Source organism: Marmota monax, unplaced genomic scaffold (assembly GCF_021218885.2).
Source record: "Marmota monax isolate L192 unplaced genomic scaffold, Marmota_monax_Labrador192_F-V1.1 WCK01_AAM20220418_F8-fsc00551, whole genome shotgun sequence".
Lineage (NCBI taxonomy): Eukaryota > Metazoa > Chordata > Mammalia > Rodentia > Sciuridae > Marmota > Marmota monax.
In genome coordinates, this window is record NW_026693599.1 from 161,999 (window position 1) to 185,462 (window position 23,464).

At 59.7% G+C, this 23,464-nt stretch overlaps 1 long non-coding RNA gene across 1 annotated transcript; it reads right to left on the reverse strand.

The window, feature by feature from the left end:
• Positions 1 to 471: 471 nt before the first annotated feature.
• On the reverse strand, positions 472 to 22,965 carry LOC124103040 (uncharacterized). Its single transcript, XR_006855079.2, has 3 exons — positions 22,679 to 22,965; positions 1,309 to 16,903; positions 472 to 1,133 (listed from the first exon to the last, which is right to left on the reverse strand). It is a non-coding gene; the product is annotated as an uncharacterized LOC124103040 (long non-coding RNA).
• Between the last annotated feature and the right edge of the window lie 499 nt (positions 22,966 to 23,464).

The following is a 23,464-nucleotide window of genomic DNA, read 5'->3' on the forward strand; positions in this document are numbered from 1 at the left end:
AGAGGCAGAGGGCCCACCAATCAGGGATTTATATCCAATGCCCGAAGTCCGTGCCTCCCGAACACCCCCTTTCATGTCCGACATACATGTGGGCTGGCGTGTGAGGCTCCCGAGACCCTGAGGGGCAGCGGCATTTTGTCAGAGGGGGGCAGTGGGTGGTGGTGGAGGGCAGCCTGACCTTGGAGGAAGGGCAGGCATAATGACCAGCCGACGCCAAGGGCCTCATGAGGAAGCTCAGGCAGCTGGGCAGGGCAGGGCGACTCAGGTGAGGGCCGCTGTCTCCAGAGCAGGAGGAGCCTGGCTCCCGCCCAGGGAGCTCTCCGGACAGCCCAGAGTCCCCCGCCCCCACAGTGCCCCAGGAGGCCCCTGCTGCTCCTGTGAAATCCCATTTTCTTGGTTCTTCTTATCTCTGAGGTGACAGGGTGACATTTTGAAAATCCTTTATGAATTCTAGGGGGAACTAGAAGGGAAAGAGTACAGGTTAGAAGTAGCCAAGTTCCCAGAGAGCTCGGTTTCCTGCTAAGCGGCTGCTGACCCTCCCTGCTGGCCCTTCCTGCTCCTGGACTGCTCTGCAGGCCGCCTTCTCTGCCCTCAAGGCTGCAGGCTGTCCCTTGCAGCAGGGTGAGGTCCTTGGGCTCCAGGCTCCTGCCTTCGGTGGGTCAGGCTGGCGCGGGCGGAGGTGGGGAGCAACGGGAGGGAAACTAGGTGTCTCTGGGGAGCTGCTGTCCACCCACGTCTCCAGGCAGGAGGCCCCTAGGCATGCTGGTCTCACCCCGACCTAGCTGCAGTCCACACGTCGTCCTGGCCTGTCCCTCAGTGTCATGGCTCCCCGACTGCCTCTGCTCGGCCCCTCAGTCTTTCTTGGTTCACCCCAGGGCCACTGTCTTCAGCCTTTCAGTGGCCAGCTTACCACCGCCTGCGTCCTTCAGAAACAAGGTGGGCCTCTCTAAGGCTTCCAAGCTGTCACTAGCCCATGCTCCTGGGCTGGCCAGTCGATGGAATGCACATCTCTTTCCCCTCAAATGAAATTGCGTAGGACTCTTCCCCTGGGTCCAGGTCCCGCCTGAGATTCAGTGTGCACCTGATTCTCGCCCATGAGGTCATGACGCATTTCCTCTTTTCCAATTTGGGGTCTGTCATTGGAGCGGTAAGAACGGGCTCGTCGGGAAAGCATGTTCTCCATGCAAGGGGGGGTGGTGGGGGTCCTCCCATACAGCCTCAGCATAAGGCTGGCCCCCAGGAGCATGCAGGAGCTGCAGGGTGCTCTCCCCCAGTGCTTCCAGTCGGCAGAGTGGTCTGCCCACTTACCTTCCCGCTCAGCGCCTTCTGAGCATTTCAGGAGATGTTCTCCGAAGTCTGGAGGCACAAATTAAAAATAAATAAATAAATAAGATTTCCTGCTCTTCTAGCATTGCAGCCCTGGGTAGGGAGGCAAACCATTAGCTATGGACATTATCCACTGCTCCGTGCTCTCCACTCAGGGCTCACACTCACAGGCACAGTGACGACCGAGATCCGGCTGACTGCCCTGCCCATGGCTGGAGTCTTAACAGCGCGTGGCGATCACGCTGCTGATCAATCTGGGTTTGCAGAAGACTTAGCTGTGCTTCTGCTGCTTCTGTGGTTAATGCCTGTGTGTGCTTGTGTGTGCCGTTCCTGTGTGCTGGGGTCTCCTCTGGGTTTCCTCAGCTCCGTCCTTACCTGCCAATGTTCTCTTCACCAGCCTTTGAACACCTGAGCTGGTTCTGTGTCCTGCTGCAGACTGGGCACAGGCCGCTGCCCTGACTCCGCGGCCCTGGGGGCCAGGTGGCCATTCACTTGTTCTCTGTGTCATATCCGCTGTGTGTCTTGACCTGAGCCTGGCCTGGTCATGTGCACAGGCCTGCAGGGGTGTGCAGTGAGGCTTCTGGACATTTGTTCCTGAGATGGCAGCGAGTGCAGAACTCTGCAGAGTTCTGGGGCTGGGGTGGGAGGACGCGAATGGCCACGGCCTTCTTCCCAGCTCTCCCCCAGCTCCGCTCCGCAGCTGCCAGTGAGGGCACGCAGAGCTGCCTCCCGACAGAGAGGTGCGGCTTCCGCTTTTCCTTCCTTCTCTGCTTCTGCCTCCTGGTGCCGGGGTGCAGTGCCAACGTGTCCAGGATTGTCTGGACAGGACCTCTCCCCCCAGATGCTGACAGCAGAACCCCCAGGGGTGTAACTGCCCACCGAGCAGCTAGAGCCTCAGGCACAGGGAGGTTAGCTTACAGGAGGGAGGCTGGCAGCAGGGAGCCATGAGAGGGCACCTTCTTAGGGTCACCACGTGGGCCATCTTCCAAGGTCTGACACACTCGTTCCTGAGAAAGGGCTCTCTTGACAACCCTGCCAGGGCAGTGGTGGGATTCTCAAAGAGAAACCGAGGTAGGGAGGCCCCAGAGAGGCTGGGTGGGGGGAGACAGGGAGAGGCCTGGCGCTGGGGCGTGGCGGGAGGGGGGGCAGCCTCAGGAGGAGGGCACGCTGTGACGCCCCCTTTCCAACTTGGCCAGGGCAGCAGGCCCAGCACTAAGCTTCCAAACTCCATGGAGAACCACGGGAGAGAAACAGCCAGGGGCGCACAGCATGGACGCAGCACCTCCAGCCCTGCCAAGGAATGGAGTGGCCGCAAGAGGGTGATCGTCCAGTGTGGGAAGCCATCGGGGTGGGCCACCTGGGAACCACAAAGGAGCCATTGCCTTGCACATAGGACACCAGGGACCTTGGTCTCAAGGGATAGCATATCAGGATGCCAGGGACCCTGGTCTCGAGGGACAGCGCCCTCAGGAAAGAGTGTGACAACAGGAAACTCTTCAACATGTTCAGATACCGCACTCCGGCTTTCCAGAAAGTTCTGATGGCACCCATCTGGCCTGTTGTAAACTCCATGGTGTTATTGTCCCCAGGTCCCCAGCTCCTCTGAACCCTGAGTCACCCTGGCTGCCTTCTCCAGCCCCTAAGACCCCCTCAAACACCCTTCCTTCCTCCTCTTCCAAGGTCTCTGTCAGGGGCACTGACCTGGCCTCTCCAATTTGTGCATGAACACAGAACCCTCTTTAAAAGCCCAGGGAAGGAAGGGGAAAGCTACAAATTTTGGGGGAGGGGGGCAGTATCTGGGACTGAACTCAGGGGCACTCAACCACTGAGCCACATCCAGGCCCTATTTTGTATTTTATTTAGAAACAGAACTCACTGAGTTGCTTAGGGCCTCACCTTTACTGAGGCTGGCTTTGAACTCGCAATCCTCCTGCCTCAGCCTCCTGAGCCACTGGGATTACAGGTGTGGGTCACCACACCTGGCTAAAGCTGCAAATATCGTCTGTTTAATTTTGTTCCATTTTAGAGGCTCCAAGACTTAAGAAGGAGGAGGGCCAGCCAAGCCCTCAGCCTCAGGGCCCTTCAGTCCTGCCAAAGGTCCACGGCTGTAGGACCAGAGCAGCTTCCCAGGTGCCGGAGGGGGGCGGGTGGCTCAGAAGCTCGTGTCAGGCAGGAGACCGAGGGCTGATAGGAATGGCAAGGTCCTGTGCAGGTGGCACTGTGAAAGGTGTGTGAGCTGCTGGCCTCCTGTCCTGGCCTCCCGAGCAGGGCCAGTGGATGACGGAGGACCACACACCCCCTTGTCAAGAGCAGAATCTTTTGACCCCAGGTGTCACCGAGTCACCGAGCCTTCTGCAGGAGTGGCCCAGGGTCCTCTGACCCCTGGGGACTGCTTTCCTGCCTCTCCTGAGACCACCTTCCCTGGGGGTTCACTGACAACCCTCTCTTCAGAGCACCCATCTGATAAGGATCCCCTCCTCCCACCCCCAGGGAGGCCGGTGCCAGGAGACCAGGGGCATTTTATTTGGGGGAGCCTACTCCTGAGAGGATAAGGAAGGGAGCCTTGAACAAAGGGGGCTCTGGAGGCCATGTGGGGGTGGGCGTGGGGGTGGACCCTCCCCATTCCTTCCCGAGAACTCTGCTCGTTAACTGCGATGGCAGATGGGAAACGCCTGGGCTCCCAAATTCTATTTAAATATCTCGGACTGACTCTGGGGAAGCAGACCGCGCTTCCATCCAGCAGAGGAGTCCACGGCAAATCCCCTTCTCCACGCCTGTGCGCCATTCGAAACGCTGGTGTGTCGAGTGAAGTCCCCGCGGAGTCACGGAGCCAGGGCCTCCCCAAGACAGGCAGAAAGCCTGAGCTTCCTGTGCTCCCAACCAAGGACACAAGGAGGGGTCAGAGCCTGCTGCAGGCCAGGCCAGGCCAGGTCCAGTCCTACGGCATGAGCGTGGCTGGAGGCAGGCTGGCCCCGGGGCAGAGGGAGACAGTGTGCCCTGAACTCACGGTAGGCCCCGGGTTCGCCTGGCCTCGTCCTGCAGGGAGCAGGCAGGGGACAGGAGACCTGGCATGGGGGGGTGTCTGATCCTCATGGTGAACACAGCTCAGCAGATGCCAGTCTGCCAGAAGGACAGGAAGGGCCTCTGAAGGTGACATTGAGCAGGGAAGGGCTCGCTGGCTTGTCCCAGGGACTCTCGGCTCCGGCATCTCACCATGGGCAGGACCCTGCAGGAGCTTTCTGGTGGTCCCGAGGTGGACAGGAGGGAGCCCCAGGGGCCTGGCCTCCTCGATCCTGCTCGGGCTCTCCTTCCAGGGCCTCCACAGGAAGGAAGCGGGAGACAGAGGCTGAGACCGTGCATGCAGCCAGCCTTGCAAGGCCACCAGCTGCAGGATCGGCTGCCTGGGGGCCCAGACTCAGCTCGGCCCTGTCCTGCCTGGGTCCCTGCTGCCCTCTGAGCAAGTGTGCTGCTGGCCCCACTGGCCTGCGCAGTCCTGGGTCTGCAGGCCACACACTCTGCACCTGTGTCAGAGGCAGGACTGCAGCCCCCCGTGGGCCTATGAGGGGTAACGGGGCACAGGGGTCAGATGCCCGGCTCATGACAAATGCTCCCTCAGGCTGAGCCAGTGTGGCATCCCCTGCCGGCAGCCGACCTCGCCTCAGCTTCCCGGAGGCCATAGGGACTGATCAGCCTGGGCTCCGAGGCACGGCTGGTCAGTGCCCACCAGGGTGGGAGGCCTGATGTCTGTTGAGGGCTCACCCTGGGAAGAGGAGGCCTCTCCGTCTGGTGCCTGCTGCCCTGCAGAGGACTGGCCAGGAGGGACAGCTGTGGACCTCTCATGGCGCTCTTCAAGGTTCCCTCCACGTGACTACAAAGGGCAAATAAATCAGCGTGTGAGAAGACACAGAGGGAGAGGCGGGTCCTGCAGAGAGCAGGCCTTCCCGCAGGCCTCCAGGGTCCCTGGAGGGAGCAGCCTCTCGGTGGGGCCAGGCCAGCCCTCACAGGGCTCCTTTCCAGAAGCAGCGTGGCCTTCCTTTGAAAGACGCTTCAGCTCTCCACAGGGTCCCTGCCACCTCCCCTCCTGGATGCCCGTGCGGCTGTCAGGCCAATCAGTTGGTCTGGCAGCGCGGCCGTCCAAGACGCAGAGCTCAGCTGACATCTCCGAGAACCGGGAGCTTCCAGCTGGGCACCTGGGTCGGCTCAGTGTGGAGCACAGGCAGGCGCCAGGCGTGCTGTCAGCCGAGCGGTGAAAAGGGACAAGCTGCTGTGTCAACAGTGACGTGCCGGCTTCTGCTGGTCTTGCAAAGCTCTCTGCAGAGAAGTGACTGGGGCTGACACGGCGGCAGCGGCTGGTGTCGGGGCTGGATTGAAATTCATCCAGCTCTGCCTTGGCAGGGTGATTTCCAATGCTAATTCTCGGCGAGCCAGGCATGAAATATATTCACAGGCGCTGCTCACGAGGGCCCTTCGGAGCGGCTTGAGGTACCTGTGATGGAAACATCTGTGCCACTTGCTTTGTGCCTTTGATTCCCTTGGTCTCAATTATGCAGTCAAAGAACCTCTGGGCAGGAGGGGGGGGGGCTTGCCTGGGTCCCCCTTCCCTTCCTGATAAGAGCACGTGCAGGCTGTGCTGAGCAGGGGAGCAGTAGGGAGGGGCTGGCTTTCATCTTCCCAAAGACACAGCCCTGCTCATGCAAATGAGCTGTCTGAGAGCATCCCACTCCTTGAGCGGCATCGCCAGCCATCCTCGCTGCAGGGCGAGAGAGCGAGCGAGCGAGCGCAGGGCGAGGGCTGAGGGCACCTCTGTGGGCAGAAGTAACTGATAGGGCTGCGGGCAGGCAGCAGGGGGCGGTGGGGGCCGGGCAGGGCCCTCTGGGCAGGCCCTCCTAGTGCAGTGCGTGGCACGTGTGTGCTTTCCCACGTTGTGCTGCTTTCCCGTGCTGCTCACTTGGGAGGCCTTGTCTCTGCCTGCAGATCTCTGTCTTTGTTCTCTTGCGGAGAATGTGTGCCAAGCAGGGCGCACCCAGAGGTGACCTGTGGTCCCAGCCTCAGAGAGGAGGCACTGACAAGCCCGGGATCCAGGTCCTCTGAGCTCAGAGGAGAGAGACCCTGCATCGCTCTCGTCCTCTGGGGGCTGCTTGTCTGAGGGCTGACCGTTGACCAGGACTCTCCTGGAGCAGACCCTCGCCGGTCTGTAGATGCTGCCCTGAGCCTGGGCTCTCATGTAGTAGCTAATGGCTTTGCAAGAAGCACCCATCAATTCCTGAGGCTGCCCTACGTGTCCAGTGGTTGTGGGAAGCATAGAAAGTGCCCCACTCAGTTACTCAGAAAGCGAGAGTCCATAAAGTGGCACCAGAGGTGGACCTGGTCACTTGGGGTCTCCTCTCATCCTGGACGAGGGAGCATGGACTCCAGCAGACCTGGTCCCTGGGTTGTGACTGGCCCACCTGTGGGGGGGAAGGCTGCTGCTTCACCCCAGTGCTCGGGTGGGGTGGGGGTTTGCCAAGCAGAGGTGCGCCCCCGCCTGGTGCGTGCTCCAGCCCCCCACCACCTCCTGCATGCTCTGTGCGTGGTCTGTGCACGGGGGTCTGGGCCTTCTCTTCCCTGCGTCCACTCTCCCTGCACCGGGACCCTCTGCCCTTCTGCACTGTGCCCCTGGGCTGCTCACCTTCTGCTTTCTGACCAGGGCTCATCAGTGGGCAGCCCTGGTAGGGAACAAAGCTCAGAGGCTGCGTTTGTGCCCTTCCCTGTGGGGACCCCAAGCTGCCCTTCAGCCAGGTGCGGCCCTTGGCCCCCTGAGCCAGCTGGTTGTGGCTCTGTCAGAGGCACCCGACTAAGCAGGAGAAGTGACAGAGCCTTCTTCCTGTTCTGGGGGCAGAAGCCGGTCAGCAAGCTGTGGGGCACCATTGCCCTCTGGGGGCTCTTGGGGTGAGGACTTCCCCCTTTCCAGGTCTGAGGACCCCTGTGTTCCTCTGCGTGGGTACCTCTGCTGCCACAGCTGCTGGGGGCTTCAGCTCTCTCTCCCACTCTGCTCTGTCCCCATAAATTTCCTGTCCTGAGTCAAATTCCTTTTTCTCTCTGGGGACCCTGGACTCTTGGAGACACCTCTTCTCTGGACATTACAAGGACCGCTATGTGTCCCTGGCCCAGCTGGTAATCCGAGTGGTCTTCTGCATCTCAAATGATCTCCTATCGCCCTGCAGTCCCCTTTCCACGTCAGGTAGAGGCACAGGTTCCAGGATGGGTGTGGTCACCTCTGGGTGCTGTTCTGTCCACTGCAGCCTCTGCCCTTGCTGCCAAGGGCAGAGCCTCTGGCCTCTGCTGAGGCCGTGGTTCCGCCCATGGCCCCTCAGGCCTCCTGAAATGGCATCTTCTTATCTGAGTTCAGTCCAAGAGTGCCCCCCAATTCCACTGTTTTCTTTCTTTCTCTCCCAGAACTATGGGTGGAGGCAGGCACCTCTGTCCTGCAGTGACCCTGGGAGCTCAGAGGCAGTGCACACAGGCCAGGCCCAGGGACTGAGTGAGGGGCATCTCTCCCCTTCGCATGGCCCACTCCGCTTGCTCTGAGCCCCAGCACCCCGCGGCAACACCCGGCTGTCCTCAGTCCAGTCTGCATAGCACCGCCCCCACTGCACCCGGAGGCAGGGTCCAGGCCTCTCCGCCATGTCTCCTGTACTGCGTGCATGGCGGCCCTGTGGCCGACTCGGGCTGCCAGTGCTTGGACAGGGTGTCTCAGTTCCTCCTGCTTCTTTCTGGCTTGCTGTGTTTTGCTCAAGTTACTATTTACCCACTTGCTGGGGTAATGGGTGTGACCTGGCCATCTTTCTGCAGACCAGAGCTGTGGGAACAGGGCCTGAGACCCACCCCGAGGAGGGGGCGCAGGCAGGGACCCAGGCTGGTGGGTTGCCTTGACATCCCAGAAGCCGCTGGTACCGCTGGGCCTGTCCCCATGGGCCATTCTCCCTCCTTCTCCTCCCCAGGGCCCTGGAGTTCTCTGGACACCACCTCCGATTTCAGAGAACTCGGCAGCCTGCTAAGGGGTCAGCAGTGGATGGCCAATAAGGGGAAGCTTGGCACTAAAACGGAGAGGGAGGAGGGGGAATTCTCAGCAGAGACGGGGCAAGGGATCTCTGCCCCGAGGGGACGCGACCGCTGGGGGCCTGTACCCGTCCCAGGTGACACAGCCCCCTGTGTCCACTCTGTCCCTCTGCCCTGCAGGTCAGTCTCTCAGGTGCACCCCGCAGGTGCTGACTCTGGCTCCCACTCTGCCCGCCAGCCTTGCGGTTCCCAACTCCTTTCACCCTCAGACCCACAAACCAAGGAAAAGAGCCCAACGTGCCCGAGGCTGACGTCTGTGCCGGGCTGTGCAGAGGCCACCCTGGACACGATTTTCCTCCTTGGGCCTGAGCCTGGCAGCCCCTGATCTGTCACCTGGAGAGGCCTGTCCCTGCTTGGGAGGGTCAGCCCAGCTTGGGCCATCCCACATGAAGGTTGCTCGAGACAGCGCCTGGCGGGGGACCTACCAGGCCGTGCAGCTCAGGAGCTCTCCTGGGGACGGCTGCTCACAGGAGAAGCAGACACGCAGGTCGGGGAGCGGCGGGGACACTGGCAGCCTGCTCCTCCTGACTGCCCAGGGGACACTGCCAGGAAGCGCCCTGACCCTAGGAGCAGCCAGGGTGGGTCCTGTCCAGAGCTAACCCTGAGCACAGGTTTGTAGGCAATCAGTGTATGTGTGTGTGTGTGTGTGATATGTGTTGTATGTGGTGTGTGTGATATATTGTATGTATGTGTGTGTTGTGTGTGTTATATGGTATATGGTGTGTGTGTATATAGTAGGTGGTGTGTACTGTGTGTTGTATGTATGTATGTGTGATGTGTTGTATGTGTGTTGTGTGGTGTTCATGTGTGGTGTATGGTGTGTGTATTGTATGTGTGTGTTTGTTATGTGGTGCGTGAGATGTGTGCTGTGTATGTATGTATGTGAGATGTGTTGTATGTATGTTGTATGTATGTGTGTGTTGTGTGGTATGTGTTGTGTTGTATGTTTGTGTGTATGTGATGTGTTCTATGTATGGTGTGTGTTGTATTGTGTGCTGTGTGGTGTATGATGTGTGTCTGGTGTGTGCTGTGTGGCATGTGTAATGTGTTGTATGCATGTGAGTATGTGTATGCTGTGTGGTGTGTGTCTGGTATATGCTGTGTGCTGTGTGCAGTGTGCAGTGTGCTATGTGATGTGTTGTATGCATGTGTGTATATGTGTGCTGTATGCTGTGGGCTGTGTGCTGTGTGCTGCTGCTGTCTACTGCGTGCTGTGTGCTGTGTGCTGTGTTTTATGCATGTGTGTATATGTGTGCTGTGTGCTGTGTGCTGTGTTTTATGCATGTGTGTATATGTGTGCTGCGTGCTGCGGGCTGCGGGCTGCGGGCTGCGTGCTGCGTGCTGCGTGCTGTGTGATGTGTTTTATGCATGTGTGTATATGTGTGCTGTGTGCTGGGTACTGTGTGCTGTGTGATGTGTTTTATGCATGTGTGTATATGTGTGCTGTGTGCTGGGTGCTGCGGGCTGCGTGCTGCGTGCTGCGTGCTGCGGGCTATGTGCTGTTGAGGATGCAGCCCGGGGCCTGCCATTGCTCTGTGCCCTCTGGGAAGGAGGGTGTGGGTTGTCTCTGGCAGCTGGGGAGAGGCCACCCGTCAGTTCCAAGATGCACGAGTTCTCTTCCACAGGTGAACGCATGGCACGCCTCATTCCGCAGGGCCACCATTCGAGGTGGCCACTGAGGTCCCTCCGTGGTGGCATGGCAGGGAAGGATGCCACCGCACACCTCACTGTGCGCAGGGGCTGGGGCTGTGGAGGGGCAGACAGGTCGCCGCTGACCTTCCCTGCTGGGTCGTGGCTGCGTGACACACCTGAGGTAGCAGGGGCACGAGTTCCCTTCCACAGGTGAACGCACGGCCTGGTTCTTCGTGAGGAAACAGCGCTGATGCCGGCCAGCCCCGCCAGGCCAGGGAGTGCCAGCGGTGAGGTGGGCAGCAAGGAGAGAGGTGTGGCTAGGGTCTTTCAGGTGGAGGGAGGGTGACAGCACAGAGCACTGCCTCAGGCAGCTCTCAGCCGGTAGAGCACCTGACAGACACCTGCAGTCCCTGGAGGTCCCAGGGAGAGGCTGGGAGAGTCCAGTCTGGGCGGCAGGGAGAAGCTTCATGTGCTTGGCATCTGGGGGGCTTCTGCGTCTCCCACTGTCCAGGACACGCCCCAGTCGCAGAGGGAGGAGCAGAGTCAGTCCTCAGCCCATCTGATCTGGCTCCAGTGTTTACTGCCCACTCACCACCCCGGGGCCCCCTCAGCACGGGCCAGCTCCTGCAGGCAGAAGAGGGTGCTGGATAGAGGGGGTCACTGTGGGCTCAGGCCCCCTGTGGGTTCCCAGGATGTGGAGAGCCTGAAGAGGAAAGAAGGGGTGCTTTGACCCCAAGTCAGCTCTAGTTAAAGTGGGTAATTTTGAGACATTTATGGGCTTCTAAAAAGGTGGCACCTGCTGAGTGCGGCATGCCTTGAGGTCACCTGGGGGAAAGAGCGTGCCCTCTTAGAACGGATGGCTACCTCACCAGTGCAGCCCTGGGGTCAGCCGATGCCTTTCAGGGGAGTCTGCTGAGCCCCGATTTAGCCGGCTGTTAAGAGGCCCACGCAGGCCCCTGCACCGTGTGCGTGCCGCGAGCTCCGGTGTGTGAACCCGCCGGCAGCTGTGCTGGAGGAAGCCCCGGGCCTCGCTTGGGTCCTGCCACTGTCAGCAGGTGGACAGGGCTGCTGGAGCCGTGGTGTCCCTCTCCTGGCACCCTCGCCCATCCTGCTCTTGCCCAGGGATGGTCCTGTTCCCAGGGCCAGGAGGTCAGAGGACACGGGAGGGCTCCAAGTGCGGCTGCAGATACATTCCTCTCTCAGCCCCCCTGGCATTTAATAATGCAGACGGAGGCTCTCGCCCTATGAATTATTAACCGTCCTTCCTGCACGTCCAAGGACGGCACGGAGATGAGCTCGCAGGCCGACGGGGGGCTTGAGAGCGCCGCGGAACCCGCCCTCCTCCATGCTTCTGCTCAGGGCCTGCTGGGTGGCACTCCCCGTGTCTCCTCAGACTGGGTGGCCTGTGGCTGCCTCCTTCCATTCCGCCTGTGTGTTGGTGTGCCCAGTGCCAGAGAGGCGAAGGCCCGAGTGCACAGGAAGGGCGCTCCAGAGGGGATAGAGAGGCTGGCTCCTTGGAAGGGCCCCTCTGGAGCCTGCCTGTTTACTCTGCAGAAGGTAAGGCCCCATGTGGCCCAGAGTGTGACTCCCTGTCAACTGTGGGGTGGGAACCACTGTCTCTGCCGAGTTGGTGTCCAGGGCCTTTGCATGTGCACATTGCTAGCCCAGCAGCCCTCCTGTGCTCTCTGGACTCCTGCAGTGGCCAGGCAGGCGCTGTGGGGTGCCGCAGCCCGTCCCCGAGCTCTGCCTGTGCCTGGCACTGGGCTCATTGCAGTCAGAACTGCAGAGAGGGTGAAGGCTGGTGGCGCCACCTGGCCTGGACAGCCAGACTCCTTCCTGCTGTTGGTGCTCCCGTGTCCTCACAGAGGCGTCCTGGCCTTGGAGAGTAGACTTTAATAATGAAGGGGAGAAAAAGAAAAAAAGAATGTTTTGCCTCGGTTGCAGTCTGACTTGAGGTGGGAGGTCACCGACGTGGCCCTCAATGAGGGGCTGCCCTGGGGGAGGGGCTCTCAGGCCAAGGAAGCAGGGGCTGGGGCTGGAGGTCTGAGACCTTGGCGGCTGCAGTCACTGTGAGGCGGGAAGGCCAGTGAGCCTGGCCCTGGAGGAGAGGGTAGAGCTGCCACTTGAGGTCCCCTCATTCTTGTGTGAACCTCTGCCACCGCATCAGGGAACTGAAGGCCACCATGAAGTGGCACCCTCCTCCACAGAAGCCTTCACTGGGCTGCTCCAGAAATCTCCGCCATGGCTGACGGAGGACTCTCAGCAAAAGAGTCTCTGCAAAAGAGTTCCATGTAGACAAACTGCCTATTTTCGTGTCGCCCTGTTTCACTTGGCCACTGGCCGGGAAGAAATGGGCACTCTGGGTGCTGGACACCCCCTTACTAGTTTTTCACAAACGTGTGTCCAGTTCAGTAGTTTGTGCAAACCAGGCCTCTGGCCTTGAGCTGGGCTCCACAGAGATGTCTAATTTCCAAGATAAGAGAAGTCACAACTGGGCCCCATGGTAACAGCTGGCAGGGGAGGAGAGAGGGGGAGAAGAAGCTCTGCCCTTCTCGGGTGCCCTTGAAGGGTTAACTTGCCCAGAACAGTGAAGGAAAAAGCTGCTTTATGTGAACTTCTGCAGACTGGGACCTTTACAGGTTGGGTATAAAACTCTGAAACTCCCTGAACTCGGGGTTCAGGGGATTGATTACAGCAGAAGCTGTGCCCCCTGAGCCTGGCTGCAGCCACATAAAACTGTCTCCTGCTGTCTTCGGTGTCTTGCCTCGTCTGTCCCTACAACAATCAGGGACATAGGGACAGGCCAGCACAGCACCTCCCCACGGCCATACAACACAGCCAGAGGAAGAGGGCCATGGCCACCCAAAAGTGACAACCCAGAACTGTCCCACAACACAACACAGCACAGCCACGGCACAGCTGCCGACCCTTGTGCACGTGGAGGGCCGGCTCCAGGACGGGGTGCTGGGCGGGGAGTAGGCCCTGTGTGCACCTGCAAGGAGACCCCCACGCTGGGAGAGGGTGCCTGTGGCCTTTCCCGTGGAGTCGGGTCTGTGCCCTGGCACCTGGAGGCAAGCTGGGCGGCCGAGGGCTCGGGCCCCACTCTGCGGTGCCGGGCTTGCTCCGAGCTGAGGGCTGGAAGGTTCCCTCGCGAAGCCCCACTACCCGCATTAGCTGTTTCCATCGTCCTGCCTCACTGGCCCTAGGGCCCATCACGGAGTGCACATCCGCCCAGGCCTCGGCCTGGCCCCTGGGCTTGCCTCTGCTGCAGACCCGGCTGCGGAGCTGCTGCAGGAGACAGTGCTGCGTCCTTCCCTGGCGTGCACCTGGTCTCTGTTATCCTCCAAGAGCCCCGAGGGGCCCCGGCGTCTCCCAACACATGGAGGGGGACTGATGGTGTGTTCCCCCGCCTTATCTCACTCTCCACCCCCCCACTGTGGCCATGTGAGGAGGGCGTTCCCACCTCTCCTGACAGAAGGCAGGGAGATGCTGGCCTGTGCCTGGCTCCTCATGGTCGCATGTGCACACCAGGGTCTCCCAGTGGCTCCCAGCAGCGCCCGAGCTTTGTGCTGGTGGAGGCCCCTTATCACTCTGCTCTCTGTCCAGTTCATGTTAATCACACAGGGATACTATTGCTTAACTGGCCATTTCCCTAACATAGACCCTGCATCGTTTCTGTTTTGTGATGTAATTAGTCTGTGATAACCCTGATTGACATATTTGTATCCTTGTTTCAGATTATTTAATTAAGGAAGGCTCCCCAAAATTCCTAGTTACCTATAATTCTCCAGAAAAAGAAACTACTTTACTTCAAATTGTATCAGCCCAGCAGTGTCTGAGAACGACTTTATTGCTACACTCTTGTTAGCTCATCCCTGAACTTGATCGACAGTGGCGAAACCCAGTTTCTTCCCGTGGCCTTCACTGCCCTGGCCTGGGGCCTGGGACCTCAGGCGCAGTGTCCTGTGCCACTTCTGTTCCCTTCCCAGGACATCGCCTGCTCCTGGCGGGACTGCCGTGGATCCTCAGTCCCTGTGGCCAGGAGGGGATGGAGTGGTCCTGCTGCTCCATGCCTGACCCCCAGGGGCTGACCCTCAGCAGATATGGCAAGTGCATCCTGGATCCCGAGGTCTCCCCAGAGTCTTTGACCTCCTACCTGTTGCCAGTCTCTGACACAAGGGTTTGGCAGATTCCAGACGCCCCAGGTGGCTCCTTCTTGAATCTCCCCGGGAAGCTTGGCCGTGACCTGGTCCCATGGCTGTGCCACGTCCCCCACTCCCTGGGAGGTTTTGGACTGGAGACCTGAGTCCTGTTGGCTGTTCTAGCAGCTCCCCTGGGCTCATGGGCGGTGCTGGCTGTGCCACTGGCTGAGTCACTCGACTGCAGGATGAAGTCTCATCTGCTAGCTTCCCTGGGGCAGGCATGGGTCACATGACTGTCCCAACAGGTGGGCACAGTTGGCCTGCCGTTGGTATGAGAGTGCATCCAGGTTCCCCCAAACCCTGCTTCCTCTCAACCCAACAGAGCATCTCCCCTGGAGGCAACGCGTCTGAACATGCAGGGTCTTCTGGCTAGCCCCGTGGGCTGAGCTTCAGTAGCCATTTGAAACCACATCCAAGGAAGGGAGGTCTCAGCTTACTCTGAGCTGGAGGTAAGGGAGGGATTTAGATATCAGAAAGTGTGCCACAAAAGCCCTTATTTGCTGAGTAGGGCTTTGGTGGCTGCCCCAGTGAGCACAGCTCTGTCACCAGAGGAGCAGACACAGGAAGGCGTGCGAAGTCCCGGCCAGCCAGGCAGCTGCAAAGGCCACAGGATCTTCCAGAGCCTTCTGTGCCAGGGCTCACTGTTTGGGAGAGGTGCCAGTGGATACACTCCAGGCCGTCCTTTCTAAGAGCCGGGTGAGGCCCGTCAACGGAGCTGGCCGTGAGCTAGTGTGCTGAACTCGTCTCCCCGTTTGTGAGAAGGAAAGAAGCCCGTGGAGCCTTTACTCTTGTCCTTGACAATAATAGAATTCCTCAATGATCCCTAGGTCGCGGGGACAAGCTCCTCTCCCTGCCTTCTGATGGCCACGTGGATTCTCTTGCTCACTGGCACCATGTCCAGGCCTGGCGGACTTTAGCTTGGACACAGGCTGTTGAATATGACATGCAGTTCCCCAGTGCAGGAGGAACTGGTCACCATGGGGCCAGGTCGGCCTCCTCAAGGGCTCAGGTTCCTGGAACCCACCATCGCCTTTCCCTGGCCACAGGGCTGGCCCTCCTGCACCACCGGAAGAAGTGACTTCTCAAGTGGCTTCTCCCACCCTCGGTTTGTCCTGCGTCCTCTGCACCCCTCACCTGCACCAGGCACTCACCCCACTCTCGCACTGACCTGCTGCCCTCAGCGGCTAGGAAGGCTTTGCCTTCTGCTGGACAACTATGGGGGCAGCCTCCTTGCCCCCCACCACAGACAGAGCCCAGAGAGGCCTTCCTGGGGCCACCTCTGCTCAGGTTGTCAGCTGGGCTGGAGCCTCTGTGGGCAGGCTGGCCTGTACCCACGCCCGGCGCCCAGGCAGGGGCTTTGGATCTGTGTGGGTGGCCAGGCCAGGCACTCCGGCTCCAGGAGTCTTGGGCCCTGGAGGTCTCCACAGTGGCCATTTCCAGGACCCTGACCTGGCAGGAGATGCCCATGCCTGTGGAGGAGTGCCCTGGCCGAGGACAGTGCAGAGGGCTCAACTCCAAGTCGTGGACATGCCACCCAGGGTCCAGGCAGTCTCGCCCTGCAGCTCCCCCCTGGCTCAGAAGCCATGTCAGGAGATGGCAGCAGGAGGCTCTGCGGTAATCCCATGTCCCACGTGCCCCTGCTGCAATGGGTTCTGGATCCCTGATAGGACCTCGAGGAGCCCTGGGTAACGTCCCTGTCCAGGGAGGGGCTGAGTCCGTGCATGGGACCCAGCTGGACAGCAACCACCAAGAGGGATTTAATGAGGAGTCTGCCCACACCCAGCTTGCAGAGGGCCCTGGGAGCCCCGGAGTCGAGTGACAATTAGGCGATGGGTGGGAGGTCAGGGAGCTGGTAGCCCTGGTTAATGGGAGGTGAGGGATCGTCACACCTGCGGCAGAAGTGCCTGGGGCAAACCGGAGGGAAAGGCTGGCGGGATAATCAGGAAGAGCAGGTGGTGCGCTCCTCGCCCAGTGGGAAGGGGTCCCTGGGGAGCCGCGGAAGCTGGAAGGACAGACAGGTGAAGGCGTAATGGTCTCCAGGGACCAATTGGGCCCTGCAAAGGCGCGACCTAGGTCTAATGCCTCTCCTGCCTCTGCCTTAACGATGAGACACACCTCCAGGGGAGGCAGGAGATGAGGCCCAGAGCTGCAAGTGGGAGGTCGCGTTGCAAGGGTGCCCAGGTCCCGCTCAGCCTCTCCTACTCTGCTGACCCCACCATGTTCAGGGATTCCACCTGCCACGTACTGGCTCCAACTTCAACATAGCCCCCCCACCCCATTTTTTACTGCACGGTGTTCTTTCGAAGGGACAAGGCACTTAGACTTGACCATGGAGAGGAGCATGGGTGACTACAGGGCACAGCTACAGGCGTGAGCCCTGGTGGTTGCACAGGCTGGAACGTGGGCTGGTCTCCGTCTACGTGGAGGCAGAGGGAGGAGGCAGTGCCCCATGGCAAGCTGGGAGAAGGACGGACGGCGGCTCTGAAGTGGGATGGACAGCCTTGGCGTCCCTCGGCCTCCGTCACACAGTGTGGGCACAGGCTGAGGTCCACGTGCCAGTGATGCTGGGCGGGGCTTTCACACAGGGAGGAACCGGGCAGGGACGCTGCTGTCCCGTGTCTGGACTTCTGGGCCAGGCTCTGTTACTGGAAGTAAATCACCAGAATTTAGTGGTTTCAAGCAACACAAGCTTGTTGTCTCCTGGCCCCTGTGGGGCAGGAGTCCAGGATGGGCCAGCTGGGGTGTGGCTCAGGGTCTCACGGCTAGCACTGGGACGTACCTAGTCGCACCTCAGCCAAGCGCCAGCCGAGCAGGCCCACTAACCAGATCGCTCGATGTTGGTGGAATCTATTCCCTTTGGTTGCACAGACGCTCGCCCAGCTTCTTGCTGACTGTCTGCTGGAGGCCACCTCAGTGCCTGGAGGTCACCTTCAGCTGCAGAAGGTCATTCATAGTTCCTTGCTTTAGAGGCGCTCCCACCAAGACCTCCCGCTGCATCCAGCCAACAGGGAGGGAGAGTCTTGCAGGAGAGGCTGCAGGGGAGGTGGAGTCTAGGCAGTGCGGGGACCCAGGGGTGTGGACTCTCACTGCAGGTGGGCAGTGCGGGGACCCAGGGGTGTGGACTCTCACTGCAGGTGGGCAGTGCGGGGACCCAGGGGTGTGGACTCTCACTGCTGGCACAGGCTGGCACTGAGGTGAGCTCCGGGTTCTGCCCAGACACAAATCAGCAGGGATTCCACAGGTGTGCGCGTCAGGCAGTGTGCTGCAGGGGCCTGCTGTGGTTCAGGTCTGGAGGGTGCCCCAAGGACCCAGTGTTGAAAGTTTGTCCCCGGGAGGCGCTGTTTGGTGGAGCCTTCAGGAGGCAGAGCTTAGTGACAGGTCTTAGTTCTGGGGGACATGCTCCTGAAGGGCACAGTGGGACCCAGACCCCTCTCTCTCCCTCCTGACCATAAGGTGGGCATCGTTGCTCTGCCATACATTCCCATTGTGAAGTGCCGCTGGCCACAGCCAAGGGCAAGCCACAGACGGAGACGGCACAGACTGAACCCTCAGAGGTGAAGAGACTCTGCTTTTCAAGTCGGTTATCTCAGGGTTTGTGTTGCAGTAGCAGAAAGCTGACTTGTGCAGGGCCCACCTACTGTCCAGGCACAAGTCACAACAAGACCTCCCTCTTCCAGGAGGCGCAACGGGAGGCGCATTCAGGCATCCAAATCCCACGACTGTATTTTGAGTTGCTATATTTTAGGATTTGTAATTTTGGAGAGGTTTTATTTAAAAAAATTAGTCTAACAGTTTATCCTTTCTAATGCCTTTAGTTTTATTTACTAAAATTGTCCGATAGTATTTTCGTCCACTCGGTTAGGACACTTTCAGGAAGAGAAGTCTCCCCCTACAAGCTCCTGAGCAGTGAGGGGAGGCAGGCATTCAGGAGCTCTGGCTTTGTCCTCCCCAAGAACCTGCATTCATCTATCTGGGGGTGGTGCACATGGAAGAAGGAGAGGCTGGGGGCGGAGTGGCCTGGGGAGGGTGGGATGGACGTCCACTGTGCAGAGCGCAGAATCTGTGCTGACTGACTGTCAGACATTCAGGGCCGGTGCACCAGGTGAGTATAAAATCAGCTATTCCCTCCTGCACACCTGCCCTTACCGCCAGCCCCGCTCTGTGCTCACCCTGGCTCCTGCCTTTGCCAAGGTCAGATGCCACCTGGCCTCCTGCACCTCCCACCTCGCCTCCCACAGAGCCCTTTCCACAGCTGCTTCATGTGCAGCTGGTTCCCCACCTGAACCAGTCAGGCCCTTCCCAGTGCTCACACCCTCCCCTCCTGGCAGGACCGTCCACCCTCCACCACCCCACCCACCGAGTCCTCAGCCGTCCCTCCTGCCTTCCTCCCCCATTGTTCCATTTCCAGTTTCAGCTAAGCCTGCTGATACCCTCCGTGGAGCCTTGGCCCTGCCCGACCCCTGCCGGCACTTGATGTAAGGTGACCTTGAAACGTCCTCTCCTGCCATCATCTCCGCAGCCTCGGCTTCGCTCCTCCGTGGGCCCTGCTCCACTTTCCCTGCAGCTGCCCCTCCTCGCTGGCCTCCACGCGGGCCCACCCTGGTCTCTGGTGAATTGCCAGTCTATACACACTTCCCACACGATCAGACATCGGGTTGCTCCTGAGTGTGCCAGTGTGAAAGCTCCCGTGCATACACCTCTGCGTTGGCCCCTCTGGCTTTCTCTCAGGAGATGTCTGTACATCGCCTGGTCCTTTCCGGCCCTGCCCGTGGCTCCTCCTCCTCGTAGGCAGCCTCCTCCTGCAGAGCCTCCCCAACCCCAGCTGGAGACCGCCTTCTCTCCTCTATTCTTCCTCCCTTCCTCCAAGACTCTCATGCCACCTGTCACTTCCAACCTCATGTTATGTAATTGCCAGCCACGTGGCTTCTCAGGGGCAGCCATGTGTCTCTCTGTGGTCCCCCGTGAGGTCCAGTCAGGCACCACAGCGTGAGGCCCTCTGCCCTTCAGCCCCAAGGCCAGTGCCTGCCCCATCGGACCCTGTTCCATCCACCTGAGGTCTGATGCAGTGATCGCCCGGGGCATGTGCAGAATCGCCCATGTGCTGTCCGGGGTGGCACAAGGATCCAGTGAGTGCAGCACAGCAAACGGCTGGAAGGGGGGTCTGAGGGGGACTTCCTCAGGGCAGGAGAAAGATCCAGCTAAAGGAAGCAAATAAACGGCCCCAAAGGAGCAGGCAGTGGCCATTGCCGTAGCTTCCTGCTGCTGTCTGACCTCAGCCACAGAGTAAGGGTGGCCGGCGTGCCTGTGTGTGGGAAGAAAGGTGTCCTGCAAGCAGCTCCCTGGAATCCCTTCCCAAACCTCCTGCAGACCCGGCATCTCCTCCTGTGCCCTGAGGTGGGTGGTGTCCAGGCTTCAGATGTGGAGATTTCAGAGCCTTAACCTGAGAAGCATTAGAAATCATCCAGATTTTTAGGGTGAGAATTATTTTTATCCCTTTGGATTTAGATTCAAAGCTGAACTTTCAAATTAAATGGATCTTGGGTGAAACAGCTCACAGATAGCACAGCGTCTCTGAGCCCAGGCACACACCCATGTCCAGACGCTCCTCCCTGGGGGGACCCAGGGACACAATGCTCATGCTGTCAGCGCGGTCCCTGCGAGGCTGCAGTCCCCTCGTTCTCTTCCCGAGTGCACTGAGGCAGGTCTGAGGTGGCCTCCCTTTCCATCCCCTCCCACTGTGACCATCTGGGAGACAACATCAGCATGGAGATGCTTCCAGAGAGGGTAGCAGCAGCTGATTTAAGTGAGGACTCCCCAGTCTTTGATTTTTTGAGGTCGCTGATGAGGATGTGAAAATTCAAAGACATGATCTGTATTTTACATTCCCAAATTTATCGCCGAGGTAGCAGCGTGTTGATGGGCCTGTCTCCTTGTGGACCTCCAGAAATGGATTTCCTGACATTTAGCTCTTAAAAAAAAATGTCTATGTGTTGCCTGTCAAAAGGAGGGTTATTTATATGTCCTGAGATTCACAGGTTCTCTCAGCTAATCTCCACGAATATTACTTGATGGGCCATTAGAGGCAAGATTTACTTGATATTTGTCCTTTTTCTAGGTCTGCACACTTATTTAGAACAGCATCCTGGACTCCGTACTGAGGAAGGCTGTAGGCCCAGCCGTCCTGCGCCTGGGCTGCTGCCAAGCATTGATTGTTCAAAGATAATAGCCTCCTCAGAAGCACTGTGGGCAGGGGAAGAAGCTCTGCTAGGTTAAAAATGAATAAGCAGACTGCTGGCCCTCTGCCGAGAAGAGACGGGTAAACAGCCAGGCAGATGGGACTGCAGGCCGGTCCAGAGATGCTGTGTCTTGCAGCGTACAAAGAGATGGGCACGTCTCAGCACTGTCTGTCCCCACCGCTGGGCAGGGCCTTGTGAGGGCATCTACCCTCTTTGACGACGTGGAGTGTGGGGGCTGAGGTGGCCCCCAAGTCCTAGGCCAAGTGAGATGTTGGCATCTGAAGTGATTTCCCATCTCTCAGGGGACCATGGGGCGGGGTCCACTTCAGGCAGCTGGCACACGGAAATGAGAAGTCAGGCTGCACACCAACAGAACCTGCATGATGCTGTCTGGGAGGTCGAGGTCCAAGCCTGTCCCCTCAGCCAGCCCTCCAGTTCTCGGCATTCAGTCCCCCCCACCCCGCTAGAAAATGGAGGTGTGGGGCAGGTCGTTCTCCCAGCCGACCTCTGATCACCTCCCGAGCATCAAGGTGACCAGGTGGGATGCCGTGATCTCTGGGCAGGGAGGGCAAGAGGCTCTGCGAGGGGAGAGCTCCCCGTGGGTCACTCTGCGAAGGTGAGATGTTGCTTCAGGGCAGGGGACCTGGGCCCTGGGTTTCCACCGCCCAGGTGAGTCCACCCCTCTCATGTGGAAATCGGGAGCAAACCGCACTCCTCCAGGACTCCTCCCCTCCTGCCCGCCCTGCGGGTGCCCAGCCCCCCTCCCACTGTGCCTCTGTGCCCTTGATTTGCGAATATGTGTCCCTCCAAGATTCACAGGTTGGGACTAGCCCTAGGTGCTGGTGTTAGACAGTGAGGCCTCCAGGAGTGGGCAGGTCTGAGGGCTCTGCTCATCAACGGGATTCGTCAAAGGCCCCGGGGACTAGTGAGACCCTTGGCCTTCTGTCCCTCATCGCTTGAGGCCACAGCCTAGCACCCTCTGGGAGGCAGCGCTCTCGGGTGTGAACCGGTGGCACTTGAAGGTGGCACTTGACCTTCCACTTGTAGGCCCCAGCACTGGGAGAGACGTGCCTCTCTTGGTTATGAGTCACGGCACTTTGTCCTAGCAGCCCACCCTCACTGCGCCACCCCTGCCACGCTTCCCCCGACTTGGATGGGGGTCGCCTGCGTCCTGGGTGGCTTCCTGGTGCTCAGCTCGCCAGCCCCTCGATCTGCCAGGAACACCAGGCTACCAATGCAGACACGTCTTTCTTCTGTCCTGCTCTGGCCAGATCGCCTTCCCCTTCTGGGAATTATTGCTCCTCGAACACCCACTGGACTCCCCTGCCGTCCGTCTAGAACTCTCCAGCAAAGCCACGGTCCAGGGCAAACCCAATTTCCTCTCCACACTTAGCCTGCAGCCATTCAGCTGATTACTCCTGGGGAAGCGTGCAACATGCTGGCTTGCCCGCCTTTCGATTCAGAGAAGGGTCGGACGAGAGTGGCCCTGCAGGCCTCTCAAACCTCCTGGATCCGGTCACATGCCTTCCAGACCAGCGGCCCTCACCTCCCTCGAACCCCACATCACCTCCTTCTCCCAACTCTGCCGATGACCTTGCTGCCCAAGTCACTGCAGTAGAGGTCTGCAAGCCCCACCCACCACGCTTGCCCCCTGCCAGCGGCTGCACCCACGCCCCCACCCTGCTGCCTGCGGGGGGGCCCACTGCAGATGGATGTCCCTGTGCCCGGCCAGAGCCAGCACCTCCCCTCTCACCAGCCCCATCCCCTCCCACCTGCTGAAGCTGTCCCTGCAGGTCCCTCTTGCTCCTGGATCCCCGTTTCCCTACAAAAGCCAGCGCTCGACCTGCCTCTCCCCCGCCTGCTGCTCCGCTGACCTGCACTCTCGGCAAGGGCACCTTCGAGTCCTCTTAGGAACCCCAGTCCTCTGCCCCCACCGGCCATGTGGTGTGCCACTGCGGTGCTCCTCTGGGGCTCCGTCAGCACCTGGGTGGCACAGACGTGCCGCTCAGAGGACACCAGGCCCCCTGGGCGCCCTCGCGCCCACAGCCCTTCCACAGCCCCCAGCAGTTCTGCTGCATCTTGAAGGCCCGTACGCTCTGGGCCTCAGCTCTGAGCTCAGCACCCCCTTTATTTACGTGAAGTCTCTGATGAAGCTGCTCCCCACGACCTCCAGCCCACACTCACCTTTGAACTCCTTTCCAGCTGGGTGTCCAACACCCCTTCTGCGTGGCGGGCGTTGCGGGCTCCCCAAGCCAGCGCGGGCGTCTGGTGCTCCGGGGAAGTTCTTCTCCCACAGCCTCCCCTCCTCAGGTGGAGACCTCCTCAGGGGAAAACCAGGGCCCATCTCGAGTCCTCTCTTAGCCGCACGTGCCAGGGATACGCTGGCCCATCGCCAGGCATGGCGGGAATCCCGTCCCTCTCTGCCTCCTCCACTCCAGCCTGGTGGGAGCCACCGTCCACTCTCAGCTGTGCTATGGCAACGGCCTAAGTGGCCTCTGGCCACTCCCTCACCTTGGGCAGCCTGTTCTGACTGGCATTCAGTCCTCTCTTGAGAAGGCGGGGCAGCCCGGGCTGGGGCTCAGTGGCGGAGCACTTGCCTACCATGTGTGAGGCACCGGGTTCAAATCTCAGCCCCACATATAAGTAATAAATGAATAGAATAAAGGTCAGCAACTGAAAACAATATGAAAACAGTTGGGGTGGGGGACATAGCTCAGTGTAGAGTGCTTGACTCACAGGGCAAGGCCCTAGTTCAGTTCCCAGCCTCGCCAAAAAAAAAGGCCGAGCAGCCCGCTCCATTCTGCTGCTCAAAATCCTCAGGTGGCCCCAATGTCTTTCTGGCAAAAGCCAAATTCCTTGTAGTGGCCCCAGTCCTTATGTCTGGCTCCTGTCACCTGCCTGACCCCAGCTCCAGCACACTGGCTCTGCACTGTCCCCTTCACAGGCATGGGTCACGCTGCAGCCTGAGGT